Source organism: Enhydra lutris, unplaced genomic scaffold (assembly GCF_002288905.1).
Source record: "Enhydra lutris kenyoni isolate GAN:26980312 unplaced genomic scaffold, ASM228890v2 scaffoldscaffold1, whole genome shotgun sequence".
In the NCBI taxonomy this organism is placed as follows: domain Eukaryota; kingdom Metazoa; phylum Chordata; class Mammalia; order Carnivora; family Mustelidae; genus Enhydra; species Enhydra lutris.
Genome location: NW_019154085.1, coordinates 81809356 through 81825278, shown reverse-complemented (window position 1 = coordinate 81825278; position 15923 = coordinate 81809356). Strand labels below are relative to the sequence as shown.

General features: G+C 39.2%; 1 protein-coding gene across 3 annotated transcripts in view; it reads right to left on the bottom strand.

The window, feature by feature from the left end:
* Window positions 1-15923, bottom strand: part of LOC111155043 (integrin alpha-V) — a 105517-nt gene that overhangs the window by 62173 nt on the left and 27421 nt on the right. The gene's annotated exons all lie outside the window — the stretch shown is intronic.

Below are 15923 nucleotides of genomic sequence, written 5' to 3'. Positions count from 1 at the left end.
AAGAGAAGAGAAGAGAAGAGAAGAGAAGAGAAGAGAAGAGAAGAGAAGAGAAGAGAATGGAAGAGAAGAGAAGAGAATGGAAGAGAAGAAAGGTGAGGGGAGGGGAGGGGAGAGGAAAGGAGAGGCTTTTTGTTTTTTGGGGTTTTTTTGAATTTCTAAAATGAGCATTTATTTCACAGAAGTCTTGGCACAATGAGGCTGGGGTAAGCGTGGTTTTAGCGACTGTTCTTGGTTGCCCCCTTTGCTGCAGCAATCAGTGAGTGGAGTGAGGCTGGAGAGGGGCTTGGCAATCTTCAGGAACTGATGCTGCAGCAGCTCTTGGGCTGAACCTCTCTCCTCCACATCCATCTCAAGACAGCGGTTCAGAACCTCCCAGAAGAAAGCTGACAGCTTCTCTGGGTTCTGAAGCCCTAGGGTCCCATTGGTGGCAATGAGGTACAAGACTCTCAGAGGATTTTCACTGAGGTATGGGGGCTCCCCTTCTATCATTTCGATGGCCATGATTCCCAGGGACTAGATGTCAACCTTGGGTCCACAGGCCTTCCGCGTCACAACCTCTGGTGCCATCCGGTATGGAGTTCCCACCATGGTACTCCGTTTGCTCTGCTCTGGGGTGATCTGGGCACAGAACCCAAAATCGGTTAGCTTGACAGAGAAGAGAGGAGAGGAGAGGAAAAGAGAGGAGAGGAGAGGAGGAGAGGAGAGGAGAGGATCCTTTCCACTGAAAAGCTGTTAAATAGTTCAAGAAAAAAATTATGGAAACATCCATAAAGTATTTAGGGAAAGAGAGACTATTTTTTTTTTTTTTTGAGAGAGAGAGAGAGAGAGAGTAATTATTTTTAAAGTCTAGTCTGTTCTTCTTAAAATCTACTTATATTAATCATTCTTTATAAGCATTCATTCCAAGGGGCACTTGGGTGGCACAGTGGGTTGAGTGTCCGACTCTTGGTTTCGGCTCAGGTCATGATCTCAGGGTCCTGAAATGGAGCCCTGCATCAGGTTCCGAGCTCAGCCTGGAGTCAGCTTGAGATTCTCTCACTCTTCCCTCTGTCCCCATCCCCACTCACATGAGAACTCTCTCAATCTAAAATAAATAAATAAATCTTTTTAAAAAATGTATATATATAAAAATTTTTTTTAAAAGATTTTATTTATTTATTTGATAGAGAGCACAAGTAGGCAGAGAGGCAGGCACAAGGAGAAGCAGACTCTCTGCTGAGCAGGGAGCCCAATGTGGGACTCGATCCCAGAACCAAGGGATCGTGACCTGGGCCAAAGGCAGATGCTTAACTGACTGAGCCACCCAGGCACCCCCCTTTTCCATTACTTTCAAAAAAATTTCTTTAATATGTCAATCTCCAAAGGCCTCTATCTGCAGTCTAAATATAGCTGTTCTTTGTCAGTGGTCACAAATATACATTTTTAGAAGTAGAAGGAAGTAGAAATGGAACGTACTTAGTATATGCCTTTCACCATGAAAACCAAGGTTTCCCAGCAGTGGTTGGCTTGACTCTGAAGCCTATGTTCACCTTGCCATCACCACTGGAAACAATACATACCAATGACCCATAGATCACTAATCCATCTGTCCACGGACTCCCTTATATTTCCCATCCTTCTACAGTTAGGTTAAAGCCACATAGCTAGTGGTTGCCAGTAAGATAAGAGTAGAAGTGGCAGATGTCACTTCCAGTTCAAGTAAGTTAAAAGTGGGTATGAGCTCACTAATCCTCAAAGAAATGCAAATAAAAACCACAGTAAGATATCATCTCACATCAGCTAGGATGGAAATGATCCAAAAACAACAAAACAAAACAAAACCCAAAAGCTAACAAGTGTTCGTGAGGACGTGGAGAAGAGGGAACCCCTATACATTACAAGTGGAAATGTAAACTGATACAGCCATTATGGAAAACAGTATGGAAGCTACTCAAGAAATTAAATATGGAACTGTTATATGATCCAAGAATCCAACTTCTGGGTATAAAGTAATGAAATCACTATCCTCAAAGGGGTGTCTGTATTCCCATGTTCACTGCAGCATTACTTGTAACAGCCAAGACATGAAAGTAACCTAAATACCTACCAATAGGTGAACAAGACAGGATACAATAGAATGTTATTTAGCCACAAAAAAGAATATCCTGCAAGTTGAGACAACACTGACAGATCTAGAGAATATTATGCTAAGTGAAATACGTCAGACACAGACAAATACTTCATCATATCACTTATAAGTGGAATCTAAAATAATCAACTCACTAAAAAGCAAATAAAACCAAAAAAAGTAGATACGAAATCTTCATGTTTTCTCTTTCCCATCCATTAGGCTAGAATAGATGGTAAAATCACATGATGAAAGCAGCTTTGGCCCAAGCTCTGAAACGGTAAGAGCAGCCGAATGACCCACACTAGAGGATGATGTGAGCAAGAAAGAGTCTTTTTTATTTTTTAAGTGAAATTTGGGGTTTTGTTTGGAAATAAAGCATGACTGATTCCAAAAGGGCCTGACCAACAATTACAAAGAAGTTTAGCCTCTGAACGAAATGGGATTTAACTGATAATTTTCAATGATTTAAACCATAAAATTTATGGTTACAATTTACTTAGCAGGATTTTTTTATTCCACTGCAAGCTAACTGTTCTCTTACTGTGCTACAGATTTTCTATTCTATTCCTAACTACAAAGGAGATGAAGGCATTTACCTCTCACATTAATGAAGGAGGAGAAATACAGCAGGACTGTGAAACAGCTGGTGCTGGTGCCACTCATTGTCCCCTGAGACCACAAATAAACTCAGGTAATCATAGCCCAAGGGAACTGAGCTAATGAGCTAAGAATGCATGTGAACAAAAAGTGCAACATTCTCAGAATTGCTACTTCTCCCTTCTGCTTTCATTTAAAACAAAGCCTTTTCAGCAAGACCCTAAAGACGTCCAAGAAGAAACAAAGCTTTTTTTTTACTAGAAGAAAACTTTGCCTGTACCACATCAGAAAGGCTCAAATTAAGGCTCCATATATTTCCTCATAAGCTCTATAACTGCCAATTCCAAAAACAAAATGATGCAGAACCAGTATCACTATATTCTTTGTTGGGGAAGGAGGATGTCTATCTTTTTATGTTTTTTAATTGAAATTTAATTAACATATAATGTATTATTAGTTTCAAAGTAGAGTTCAGTAGAGGTCATCAGTCTTTTTTTTTTTTTTTTTTTTTGAAGATTTTATTTATCTGACAGAGCACAATGAGGCGGAGCAGCAGGCAGAGGTAGAGGGGGAGGGAGAAGCAGGCTCACCGCTGAACAAGGAGCCCGATGCAGGGCCCGATCCCAGGACTCTGGGATCATGACCTGAGCAAAAGGCAGAGGCTTAACCAACTAAGCCACCCAGGGGCCCTATCAAGAGTCTTAGATAATACCCAGGGCTCATCACATCACACGCCCTCCTTAATGTCCATCACCCAGTTACCCTATCCCTCCACCGTCTCCACTCCAGCAACCCTTAGTTTATTTCCTATGATTTAGAGTCTCTTAGGGTTTATCTCCCTCTCTGATTTCATTGTTTTATTTTTTCCTCTCTTCCCCCATGATCTTCTGTTTTCTTAAATTCCACATATGAGTAAGATAATATAATGTCTTCCTCTGATTGACTTATTTCGCTTTCATAATACCATCTAGTTCCACCCACGTCATTGCAAATGGCAAGATTTCGGTTTTTTGATGGCTAAGTAATATTCCACTGTATAACATATACCACATCTTTTTTATCCATGCATCTGTCCCCCTGGCATCGGGGCTCTTTCCATAGTCTGGTTATTGTGGATGCTGCTGCTATGAACATTGGGGTGCAGGTGCCCCTTCAGATCATTACATTTGTATCTTTGGGGTAGATACCTGGTAGTACAATTGCTAGGTCATAAGGTAGCTCTATTTTCAACTTTTTGAGGAACCTCTATGCTATTTTCCAGAGTGGCTTGCATTCCCACCAACAGTGCAGGAGGGTTCCCCTCTCTCCGCATCCTCGCCAGCATCTGTCATTTCTTGACTTGTTAATTTTAGCCATTCTGACTGGTGTGAGGTGATCTCTCATTGTGGTTTTGATTTGTATTTCCCTGATGCTGAGTGATGTGGAGCACTTTTTCATGTGTCGGTTGGCCATTAGGATATCTTCTTTGGAGAAATGTCTGTTCATGTCTTGAGTTTGGTTAAGTTCTTTATACATTTTGGATACCAGCCCTTTATCTGATAAGACATTTGCAAATACCATCTCCCATCTGTCAGTTGTCTTTTGGTTTTGTCAACTGTTTCCTTTGCTGTGCAAAAGCTTTTTATCTTGATAAAGTCCCAATAGTTGTTTTTGCCTTTGTTTCCCTTGCCACTGGAGTCATGTCTGGCAAAAAGTTTCTGGCAAGAAGTTGCTACCGCTGAGGTAACACAGGTTGCTGCTGGTGATCTCCTCCAGGATTTTGATGGATTCCTATCTCACATTGAGGTTATTCATCAATATTGAGTCTATTTTTGTGTATGTTGTAAGGAAATGGTCCAGTTTCATTCTTCTGTGTGTGGCTGTCCAATCTTCCCAACACCATTTGTTGAAGAGACAGTCTTTTTTCTGTTGGATATTTTTCCCCTCTTTGTCAAAGATTAGTTGACCATAGAGTTGAGGGTCCATTTCTGGTTCTCTATTCTGTTCCACTGATCTAGGTGTCTGTTTTTGTGCCAGTACCTTCCCGTCTTGGTGATTACACCTTTGTAATAGAGCTTGAAGTGCAGAATTATGATGTCACCAGCTTTGGTTTTCTTTTTCAACATTCCTTTCACTATTTGGGGTCTCTTCCGGTTCCAAACAAATTTTAGGATTATTTGTTCAAGATCCATGAAAAAAATTGATGGTACTTTAACAGGGATTGGATTGAATGTATACATTGCACTAGATAGCACAGACATTTTAACAATATTTATTCCTCCAATCCATGAGCATAGAACATTTTTCCAGTTCTTTGTGTCACCCTCAATTTCTTTCATGAGTGTTTTATAATTTTCAGTTACTATCCTTAGCCTCTTTGGGTAGGTTTATTCCTAGATATCTTTTGCTTTTTGGTGCAATTGTAAATGGGATCAACTCCTTAAATTCTCTTTCTTCTGGCTCATTGTTAGCATATAGAAATGCAACTGACTTCTGTACAATAATTTTATATCCTGCCACTTTGCTGAATTCCTGAATGAGTTCTAGTAGTTTTGGGGTGGAGTCTTTCAAATTTTCCACATAAAGTATCAAGTCATCTGCAAGGAGTAAGAGTTTGACTTCGTCTTTGCCAATTCGAATGCCCTTTCTTTTGGGAGTCTAATTGCTGAGGCTAGGACTTCTGGTATTATGCTGAACAACAGTGGTGAAAGTGGACATCCCTTCCATGTTCCAGTCCTTAGGGGAAAAACTGTCAGTTTTTTCCCACTGAGAATGATATTCACTGTGGGCTTTCCATATATGGCTTTATGATACTGCAGTATGTTACCTCTATCCCTACACTTAAGTTTTAATCAAGAAAGGATGCTTTAGGGGTGCCTGGGTGGCTCAGTCGGTTAAGCAGCTGCCTTCAGCTCAGGTCATGATCCCAGGGTCTGGGGATCAAGTCCTGCATCAGGCTCCATGCTTGGCAGGGAGTCTGCTTCTCCCTCTCCCTCTGCCTGCTGATCTGCCTATTTGTGCTGTCAAATAAATAAATAAAATCTTTTTTAAAAATTTAAATAAAGAGGGGCACCTGGGTGGCTCAGTGGGTTAAGCTGCTGCCTTCGGCTCAGGTCATGATCTCAGGGTCCTGGGATCAAGCCCCGCATGGGGCTCTCTGCTCAGCAGGGAGCCTGGTTCCTCCTCTCTCTCTTTGCCTGCCTCTCTGCTACTTGTGATCTCTGTCTGTCAAATAAATAAATAAAATCTTTTAAAAAAATTTAAATAAAGAAAGGATACTTTACTTTGTCAAATGCTTTTTCTGCATCTACTGAGCATGTCATATGGTTCTTGTTCTTTCTTTTATTAACATAGTGTATCACATTGACTGATTTGAGGATGCTGAACCAACACTGCAGCCCAGCAATAAACCCCACTTGGTTGTGGTGAATAATCCTTTTAATGTACAGTTGGATCCTACTGGCTAGTATCTTGGTGAGAACTTTGGCATCCACGTTCATTAAAGATATTGGTCTGTAATTCTCTTTTTTGCTGGGGTCTGGTTTAAGGATCAAGGTAATGCTGGCCTCACAGAAAGAGTTTGGAAGTTTTCCTTCCATTTCTATTTTTTGAAACAGCTTCAGAAGAATAGGTATTAATTCTTTAAATGTTTAGTAGAATCCCCCTAGGAAGTCATCTGGTCCTGGACTCTTGCTTGTCAGGAGATTTTTTTATTACTGCTTCAATTCCTTCCCAATTATGCGTTTATTCAGGTTTTCTATTTATTCCTGTTTCAGTTTTGGTAGTTTTATATGTTTCTGGAAATGCATCCATGTCTTCCAGATTGCTTAATTTGTTGGCATATAGCTGCTCATGATATGTTCTTATAATTGTTTTATTTCTTTGTGTTGGTTGTGATCTCTCCTCCTTCATTCATGATTTTATCAGGGTCCTTTATCTTTTCATTTTGTTAAGTCTGGCCAGGGGTTTATCAGTCTTATTTATTCTTCCAAAGAACCAGCTCCTAGTTTTGTTGATCTGTTGTACTATTCTTTGATTTCTTTTTTTTTTTTTTTTTTAAAGATTTTGTTTATTTATTTGTCAGAGAGAGAGAGAGAGAGCAAGCACAGGCAGACAGAGTGGCAGGCAGAGGCAGAGGGAGAAGCAGGCTCCCTGCCGAGCAAGGAGCCCGATGCGGGACTCGATCCCAGGACGCTGGGATCATGACCTGAGCCGAAGGCAGCTGCTTAACCAACTGAGCCACCCAGGCGTCCCTATTCTTTGATTTCTATTTCATTGATTTTTTTCTCTAGCCTTTATTAATTCTCTTCTTCTGCTGGGTTTAGGCTTAATGTGCTGCTCTTTCTCCAGCTCCTTTAGGTGTTAAGGTTAGGTTGTGTATTTGAGACCTTTCTTGTTTCTTGAGAAAGGCTTGTACTACATATTCTTGCCTCTTAGGACTGCTTTTGTGGCATCCCAAAGATTTTGAACTGTTGTGTTTCATTTTGAACAGTTGTGTTTTCATTTTCATTTGTTTCCATTTTTTTATAATTCCATAATTTTAAAAATTCTTCTTTAATTTCCTGGTTGACCAATTCATTTTTAATAGGATGCTCTTTAGCCTCTACGTATTTGAGTTCTTTCCAAATTCCCTCTTGTGAATGAGTTCAAGTTTCAAAGCACTGTGTTTGAAAATACACAAGGAATGACCCCAATCTTTTGGTACCAGTTGTGACCCATATTCTGGACAATGTTCTATGTGCACTCAAGGAGAATGTGTATTCTGTTGCTTTAGGATGGAATGCTCTGAATATATCTGTGAAGTCCACCAGGTCCAGTGAGCCATTCAAAGCCCATTTCCTTTTTGATCTTCTGTTTAGATGATTTGTCCACTGCAGTGAGTGGGGTATTAAAGTCCCCTACTATTGGGGCACCTGGGTGGCTCAGTGGGTTAAAGCCTCTGCCTTCAGCTCAAGTCATGATCCCAGAGTCCTGGGATCGAGCCCCGCATCGGACTCTCTGCTCAGCAGGGAGCCTACTTCCCTCTCTCTCTCTCTGCCTGCCTCTCTGCCTACTTGTGATCTCTGTCTGTCAAATAAATAAAATGTTTTTAAAAAATTTAAAAAATATATTTTTTAAAAAAGTCCCCTACTATTATTTTAATAGTATCAATGTGTTTCCTTAATTTTGTTATTAATTGGTTTATATAATTGGCTGCTCCTATGTTAGGAGCATTAGTATTTATAATTCTTAGATCCTCTTGTTGGATAGACCCTTTAATTGTAATATAGTGTTTTTTTCCTCATCTCTTATTACAATCTTGGTTTAAAATCTAATTTGTCTGATATAAGGATTGGCACCCTAGCTTTCTCTTGATGTCTATTAGCATGATAATTGTTCTCCACCCCCTCACTATCATTCTGGAGGTGCTCTGGGTCTAAAATGCATCTCCTGCAGACAGCATATGGATGGGTCTTGCTTATTTATCCAATCTGATACCCTGTGTCTTTTGATTGGGGCATTTAGCCCATCTACATTCAGAGTAACTAGTGACATACATAAATTTAGTGCTACTGTATTCCCTGTAAAGTCACTGTTTCTGGTCTATGTTACTTTGGGCTCTCTCTTCACTTAGAGGATCCCCTTTAATATTTCTTGCAGGCGTGGTTTAGTGATCACAAATTCTTTCCTTGTTTAAGATTTTATTTATTTACTTATTTATTTATTTGACAGAGAGATCACAAGTAGGCAGAGAGGCAGGTGGGGTGGGGTCGGGGGGCGGGATGGAGGGGGAAGCAGGCTCCCTGCTGAGCAGAGAGCCCAATGCAGGACTCAATCCCAGGCTCTGAGATCATGACCTGAGCCGAAAGCAGAGGCGTAACCCAATGAGCCACCCAGGCACCCATCACAAATTCTTTTAACTGCTATTTGTCCTGGAAGCTTTTTATCTCTCCTCCTATTTTGAATGACATCCTGACTGGATAAAGTATTCTTGGCTGCATGTTTTTCTCTAAGCACCCTGAATATATCATGCCAGTCCTTTCTAGCCTGCCAGGTCTCTGTGCATAGGTCAGTTGCCAATCTAATGTTTCTACCATTTTAGGTTAAGGTAAAGGTTGTCCTGAGCTGCTTTCAGGATTTTCTCTTTGTCTCTGAGATTTACAAGCTTCACTATTACATGTCAAGGTGTTGAACTATTTTTATTGATTTTTGAGGGTGACTCTCTGTGCCTCCTGGACTTGAATGCCTGTTTCCTTCCCCAGATTAGACAGGTTCTCAGCTAGAATTTGCTCCCAAATACCTTCTGCCCCTCTCTATCCCTCTTCTTCTGGGATCCCCATTATTCTAATATTGTTTCACCTTATGGTATTACTTACCTCTCGAATTTTCTCCTCATGACCAATAACTGTTTATCTCTCTTTTTCTCAACTTCTTTACTCTCCATCATTTTGTCTTCTATGTCACTAATTCTCTCTTCTGCCTCATTTATCCTAGTAGGGTTAGAACCTCCACTTTTTATTGCATCTCAGTAGCCTTTTTATTTCAACTTGATTAGATTTTAGTTATTTCTCCAGGAAGGGATTCTCTAGTGTTTTCTATGCTTTTTTTCAAGCCCAACTAATATCTTTATAATTGGTATTCTGAACTCTAGGTCTGACATCTTACTTATACCCACACCGATTAGGTCCCTGGCAGTCAGTACTCTCTCGTTCTCTTTTTTTGAGGTGGGTTTTCCTTCTTGTCATTCTGTCCAGAGGAGAATAGGTGAACAGAAGAACAAAATACTAAAATGGCAACATCAGATCCCAAAAAAATATACACTAGACAAATCAGAAGAGACCCAAAAAACAAACAAAAATATATTTTTAATTAAAAAGAGAGAGAATATAATCCAATTGGTGAACAAAACAGAGGAACACACTGGATCCTGTGTGTATTTTGGTCTGTTTATTAAAAGAAAGTATGTCTCAAAAATGCAAAGAAAGAGAAACTTATATAAATACAAAAATAAAATTAAATACAATGAATGGATAGAATGTAAGTGTAAAAATGAAAATTTAAAAATTTTTTAAAAAAGAGTTGATAATATAAGAAATTGGTATAAAAAGGATAGTGGGAAAAAGTAACTGAAAAACTACAGAATTTTGAAAGAAAAAAAAAAAGCATAAATTCTATATACTATTTTCCCCTAGTGTTGGATGGAGTTTAGCAGTTTTCTCTGATCAGAAACTTGGTTTTAGCTGGATGTTCTATCTGATCTTCTGGGGGAGGGGCCTGTTGCACTGAATTCTCAAGTGTCTCTGCCCTAGGCAGAACTGTACTGTCTTTGCCAGGGGTCCAAGCTAAGTATGTTGCTCCTGATTGCTCTATGTGACTTTTGTTCCTTTAGAGGATGAGGATGACCATGAGAATGGGGGCCTCCCAATCTCCGGTCCCAGAGCTGAAAGTCCCACTCTTCAGTGCACCCTCAGGGAAAAGCTGGCAATCACTCTGGTCTCCCCAGTCTCCAACTGCATGGTGCTCAACCAGCCTGTGACCCCATTTCAAGTCTCCAAACCCTGCAAATTCCTGCAGCGTGCACTTGCACAGCCCCTCTGAGGGGAGGGACGGAGGTCTCACTGAGGTTCTGCGCCTTGCTGGACCCCAAATGAGCCGTGGTTCCAGGTCATGACAACCTGGAGCTGAGAGCCCATCCTGGGGTCACTGATCACAGCCATCCTCCCTACTCTGATGCCCGGAAACTCTGCCACATTCAAGCACCCATGATCTTCCTGTGACCCCAGGGATCCTGAGACCACACTGTTCCACCTAGGATTCTGCCCCATTTTGCCACCTCAATGGAGCAGACTTTTACTGATTTTGCCCTCCACTGCTATATTACTTTCTGGTGCTGGCGTAAGAAGTCTCCATCCCCCTGCAGTTTATCTTCCCATATATCACCTAGGATTCAGTTCTCTGCACCTCTTACCTTGCAGAAAGTGGTTGCTGTTCTGTTTGTAGAATTGCACCTATTCTTTGTTAGACCTCTGGTTGAGTTCACAGGTATTCAGAATGATCTGACAACTATCCAGCTGATCTGACAACTATCCAGCTGAATTCCTGGGACCAGACAAAACTAAGGTCTCCTATTCCTCTGTCATCTTGGACTATCCAAAATCACTATATTCTTGCCAATACAATTATTCCTGCCTACAAGACCTGATCCAGATTCTTCAAAAATGTCAATGTCAAGAAAAACAAAATAGTAAGGGAGATTCAAGAAAGAAGAATGAAATACAGTAACCCAATGGAAGATATGATCTTTGAATCTTGTGTCTAAAATTCTTTTAAAAGTTACAAAGAACTTTTTAGGATAATTGTGGAAATTTAAATATGGAATATACAGTACATAACCGTACTATAATAACAACACATTACCAGGCTGTGATAATAGTGTTCTGATTATGTAAGGGAAGATCCTAGTTTTTAGAAGATACATGCTCTGATGCTTAGGTGAAAAATGTTACCATATCTGCAGGAATGGTTGAATGCAGATGAAGTATATATTGTTCACTGTATTACAGTTTCAAATTTTATGTAAGTTTAAGAATGTTAAAGCATAGCAACCAAAAAGTACACACTATATTTATTATAAGGCCCCAATAGGATATCTTCTATTTCTTTTTATTTGAACTCTTTATTGTATTTACTCTGATTATAAAACATTACAAAACAAATTAAGACATAAAGCCACATGTACGAACGCATCTAAACTGACAATCCCCTGTAAAGAAATGACCTCTGCTAATATTTTAGTGTCTATCCTAATGACTTGTTTCATGAATACATGCATATCCTTTTATCTGTAGAATACATATTTTTAAGCCAATATTTACAAAACATTAAAGTTATTATTATATATAAATGTACAATACCTTTCCCCCCTTAACAATACATTAAAAAGGTTGACCTACAGCACTATTTTCATTGCCATGTAGTACATCGCTATATAGCCATAAAGTATTTTATTTAACCAATTCTTACCTCCCTTAGTTTCATTTAAGAATATTTCTATTTTGATTTAAGAGACATACACATTCCCTTGGGCACCTATGTGGCTCAGTCGGTTAAGCATCTGACTTTGGCTGAGGTCATGATCCCAGGGTCCTAGGATCAAGTCCCATGTCAGGTTCCCTGCTCAGCAGGGAGTCCGCTTCACCCTCTCCCTCTGCCCTCCCCCCACTTATGCTCTCTGCTCTCTCTCGTATGAATAAATAAAATCTTAAAAAAAAAAAAAAGAAACATACACATTTCCTCAAATTCTTATCTACTTTCTCTTCCAATATACGTAAGAAGAACAGCATAATAACCACTGTTGGGGTTTGAGATGGACTAAATGAAAAATTAACAGAATAAACCCTTCAGAAAATGGTGTGTAATATATAATATTATTATAATGGAGAAATTTTTTTCAAGGCTCCAGGATACACTTATTTTTACATGTAAGAGTTGCCTTACCCTCAGCCCCCAGCTCCAGAAACAAGTCATGTACATTCTTACCTGCAATTCCCTGTTCAATTCCCACCTGCTTTTGCAACCATGGGCTTCTAACCTGGAAAACCTTATTCCTTCCCATTCTTGATTAAAACCCTTAAATTGTAGTTGTCCTGTCATGACCCAAACACAAGATCAAATAGAGGAGTTTGACCCTGGGAAATACCTAACAAAGACACAAGCACAGGAACAAGCAATGACGGTGGAGCTCTGGCAGAGGAATGTGTGAGGTGTTACCGGAAGAGGGTGGCAGAGAACAAGGAAGAGAATGCTTTCTAGGCCAAGGGACAATGTGTGGCAAGAAATGGAAGAGTGGATATGACTGAATTTTTCAGAAAACTGTGAGCTCTTGGCTATGACTAGAGGGAAGGGTCAGGAGGGGCATGGTTGTCAAGAGCTTTATTTACTGCCATGCTAAGAATGGGTTCCATGGAGTTTTTTAATTGCCCTCTATGCTAAGCAATTTTTCTTTAATTATATTCCTAAAAAGTGGAAGAGAAGTTTCCTCTTTATAAACTATCTCTGTGAACTTCTTTTTTCCTGAAGAAACAGACTTTTCTCTAAATTTGCAGCAGTAGCAACAGGATATGACTCCACACTGTCATGTAGCATAAGCTTCTCAACTGCTACCATGTTCTATTTCCTTTTTAAACAAGCATCAAAAACATTCGCTGCTACAATGATTATGATATCTGCCTTTGTGGATAACAGGTTTAGCTTAAGCTAGAAAATGTCCTGGAAAAGAATTAAAAATTTTATAAATTTTTGTTTTATTTTCATCACCAAGTATTGTGGAACACAAAAATCCAAAGTTCTTTCCATCTGGCAAGCTATTACCAATAGTTTTTTATAAGAATGAAGGACTACCAGTCAAGTGCGAAAACCCATCAAGCTATAAGGTTCTTTAAAAAAAAAAATTATTTATGTATTTGACAGAGAGAGAGATCACAAGCAGGAAGAGAGGCAGGCAGAGAGAGAGGGAAACAGTCTCCCTGCTGAGCAGAGACTGATCATGACTTGAGCCGCAGTCAGAGGCTTAACCCACTGAACCACCGAGGAGCCCCTATATGGTTCTTTTTGATACAAAAAAGTACATTTAAAAAACCTGGAGCTGGGAAGCCTGGGTGGCACAGTCGATTAGGAGGCTGCCTTCAGCTCAGGTCATGATCCCAGGGTTCTGGAATGGAGCCCTGAGTCAGGCTCCCTGTTCAGTGGTGAGTATGCTTCTCCCTCTTCTTTTGCCCCTCCCCCCCGCTCTCTCTCTCCCTCTCTCAAATAAGTGAATAAAATCTTAAAAAAAAAAAAAACTTATGCAAGAGTCTTCAAGAAAATACATATTATCCATTGCTTTGAATGCTTTCAGTTTTAACAAGGTCACAACCTCAGATTACCAAATTCTCAAGAAGTTTCCTCAACAGGAAGTTTTCCTTTACCAATCAGAACTTTCTTCCCAGAAAGTTAAAATAATTATCTTAAAATAAAATACTTGATTCCGGTGTAAGTTTCATTCAGAGGAAGTGTGAACAGAGCGGTGGGTGGGGAGAAAGAAAAGGAAAGTGTGCTCTCTGAATAAACTGACAAGAGGTTCATTCATAACCTGGCTGAAACTGGCAGCAATTCTGGGGCCTGAGTGAAGCAAATATTTGGAGTCACAGCCCTGAAATCACCATTTCAAGTGACACTGGGACTCCACAGACTGCCTGGACCACACCACCAACCTTGAAAGGGAAATTAGACACAGACAACTGCAGAAACTGCAAAGCCATATGAAATGCTTCCTCAGGCAACAGTCAAGAAAGAACAAAAATTTTTCCTTTTTTAAGATTGATTTATTTGAGGGGAGGGGGAGGGGCTGTGGGAGAGAGAAAATCCTGAAGCAGACTACCCACTGGGCGCAGGGCCCCAACACAGGGCTCTATCCCAGGACCCTAACTGAGGTTATGACCTGAGCCAAAACCAAAAGTCCAATGTTTAACCAAGTGAGCCACCCAAGTACCCCATGAACAAAGATTTCTACCCATAGTTCTATAAAACACCTTGGAAGACCAGCTCTGATCTTCCAAATAAATTAAAGGGGAAAAGAGTATCTCACAATGGTAAAAATGAAAGGAAACTGACATGTGTTACATAACATAAAACTCTGTACTGTCACTTTCAAAAATACATAGAGAAAAATGTTGCTAGAGAAACTTGATGTTAATTAGCAAGTTAGTCACTAGAGGGTTGAAAATTTAATGTCTTTTTTTGCCTGCTTTTAAACTGTCAATTGCAATTTATCAGACTCCTATGACTGAATATTTCAGGACAGAAGCATATTGAGCAGAGCAAACTGTCACAGCTTTAGACTCTGCCCCAATTAGGAGCCAGCGCTTTCCTCCGAGTGTTTCAAAAGACATATTTGAACACTGAACTTGCTCTACAGGGGATGTTTTTTTAAGACAAAGTTACCTTATCACCCTAAAGCTAATCTTTGTTTTGTTGTTGTTTCTTCTTTTCATACCTAAAGAATATCCTTTGGAGCAACAAGATTATGTCTTCTTTTTTGAAACCAAAGTCAAAAAGAATGAACCAAGGCAAAAAAACTTCTGTTTGGAAGTTACCTGTGTTTTTACTCATTTGGTTCCTATTCAAAATTATATGACTCTATGGGTCAAGAAATTATTTAGGTGCTCAGAGAGCTTATTCTTTGCTCAAACAAGTGACTACTAAAACAATGTGATATACAGCATCATGGTGACTATAGTTAATAATATTGTATTGTGTATTTTAAAGTTGCTAAGGCAGTGGGTCTTAAAAGTTCTCATAAGAAGAAAAAAATTTCTGTAACTATGTATGGTGACAGATGGTAACTAACTATGGTGATCATTTTGTAGTATATACAAATATCTAATAATTATGCTGTCTATCTGAAACAAGTATCATATATCAATTGTACCTCAATAAAAACAAAACAAACAAACAAACAAAAACAATGCTTTACCCCACAGTCATCTTTTAATAAACAATTTACAAGTTTCTTTAAGCAGCTTTTTGCCTCAAACATAACTTTTGCTCAGTTGCACTTCATATAAATTTGCCTCAAAGAAAAATCTCCCAATATTGCTTAGTTATTTTGAAAATTAACAGGCCAGAGGAAGAATCTCTTTGATCATTCAGTTAAATAAATAAACCATAGGTACCTCCTATGTCTAAATGCAAGGCGTATATAGCAGTAAATGAGAAAGATAAGGTCCCTGGCTTTCAAAAGAGAGAAATGATAAGCAAATAATTATGTAAGATGTCTTCAGGGAGTCACAAATGCTGTCAAAGATGTTTGGGAGAAAACAATAAAGAGGTAGTCAGACAGGACTGGTATTTGCAATCTAATGCTATTGTGAAATAATGTATTTCACTGATTCGGAGCTGCAAATATTAAGATACTATTAACATCTTTGAAATCAGAGTATTACAGTCAGTAGTGACTTAAAATTAGCATGTTTTAGAAATACATATAATACATTTTGACATCAATGGCACTATTACATTTACAGTCAAATGATTTTTTTAAAAAAGGTGCCAAGAAAATTCAATGGGAAAGAAATACTATTTTCAACAAATGGTAATGGGACAACTGGATATCCTTACACAGGCAGAAAGATTAATGAGAAACCCTATCTCAAACCATACAAAACAACAACAACAACACCAAAACAGATCACAGACTTAAACGTAAGAGCTAAAAGTA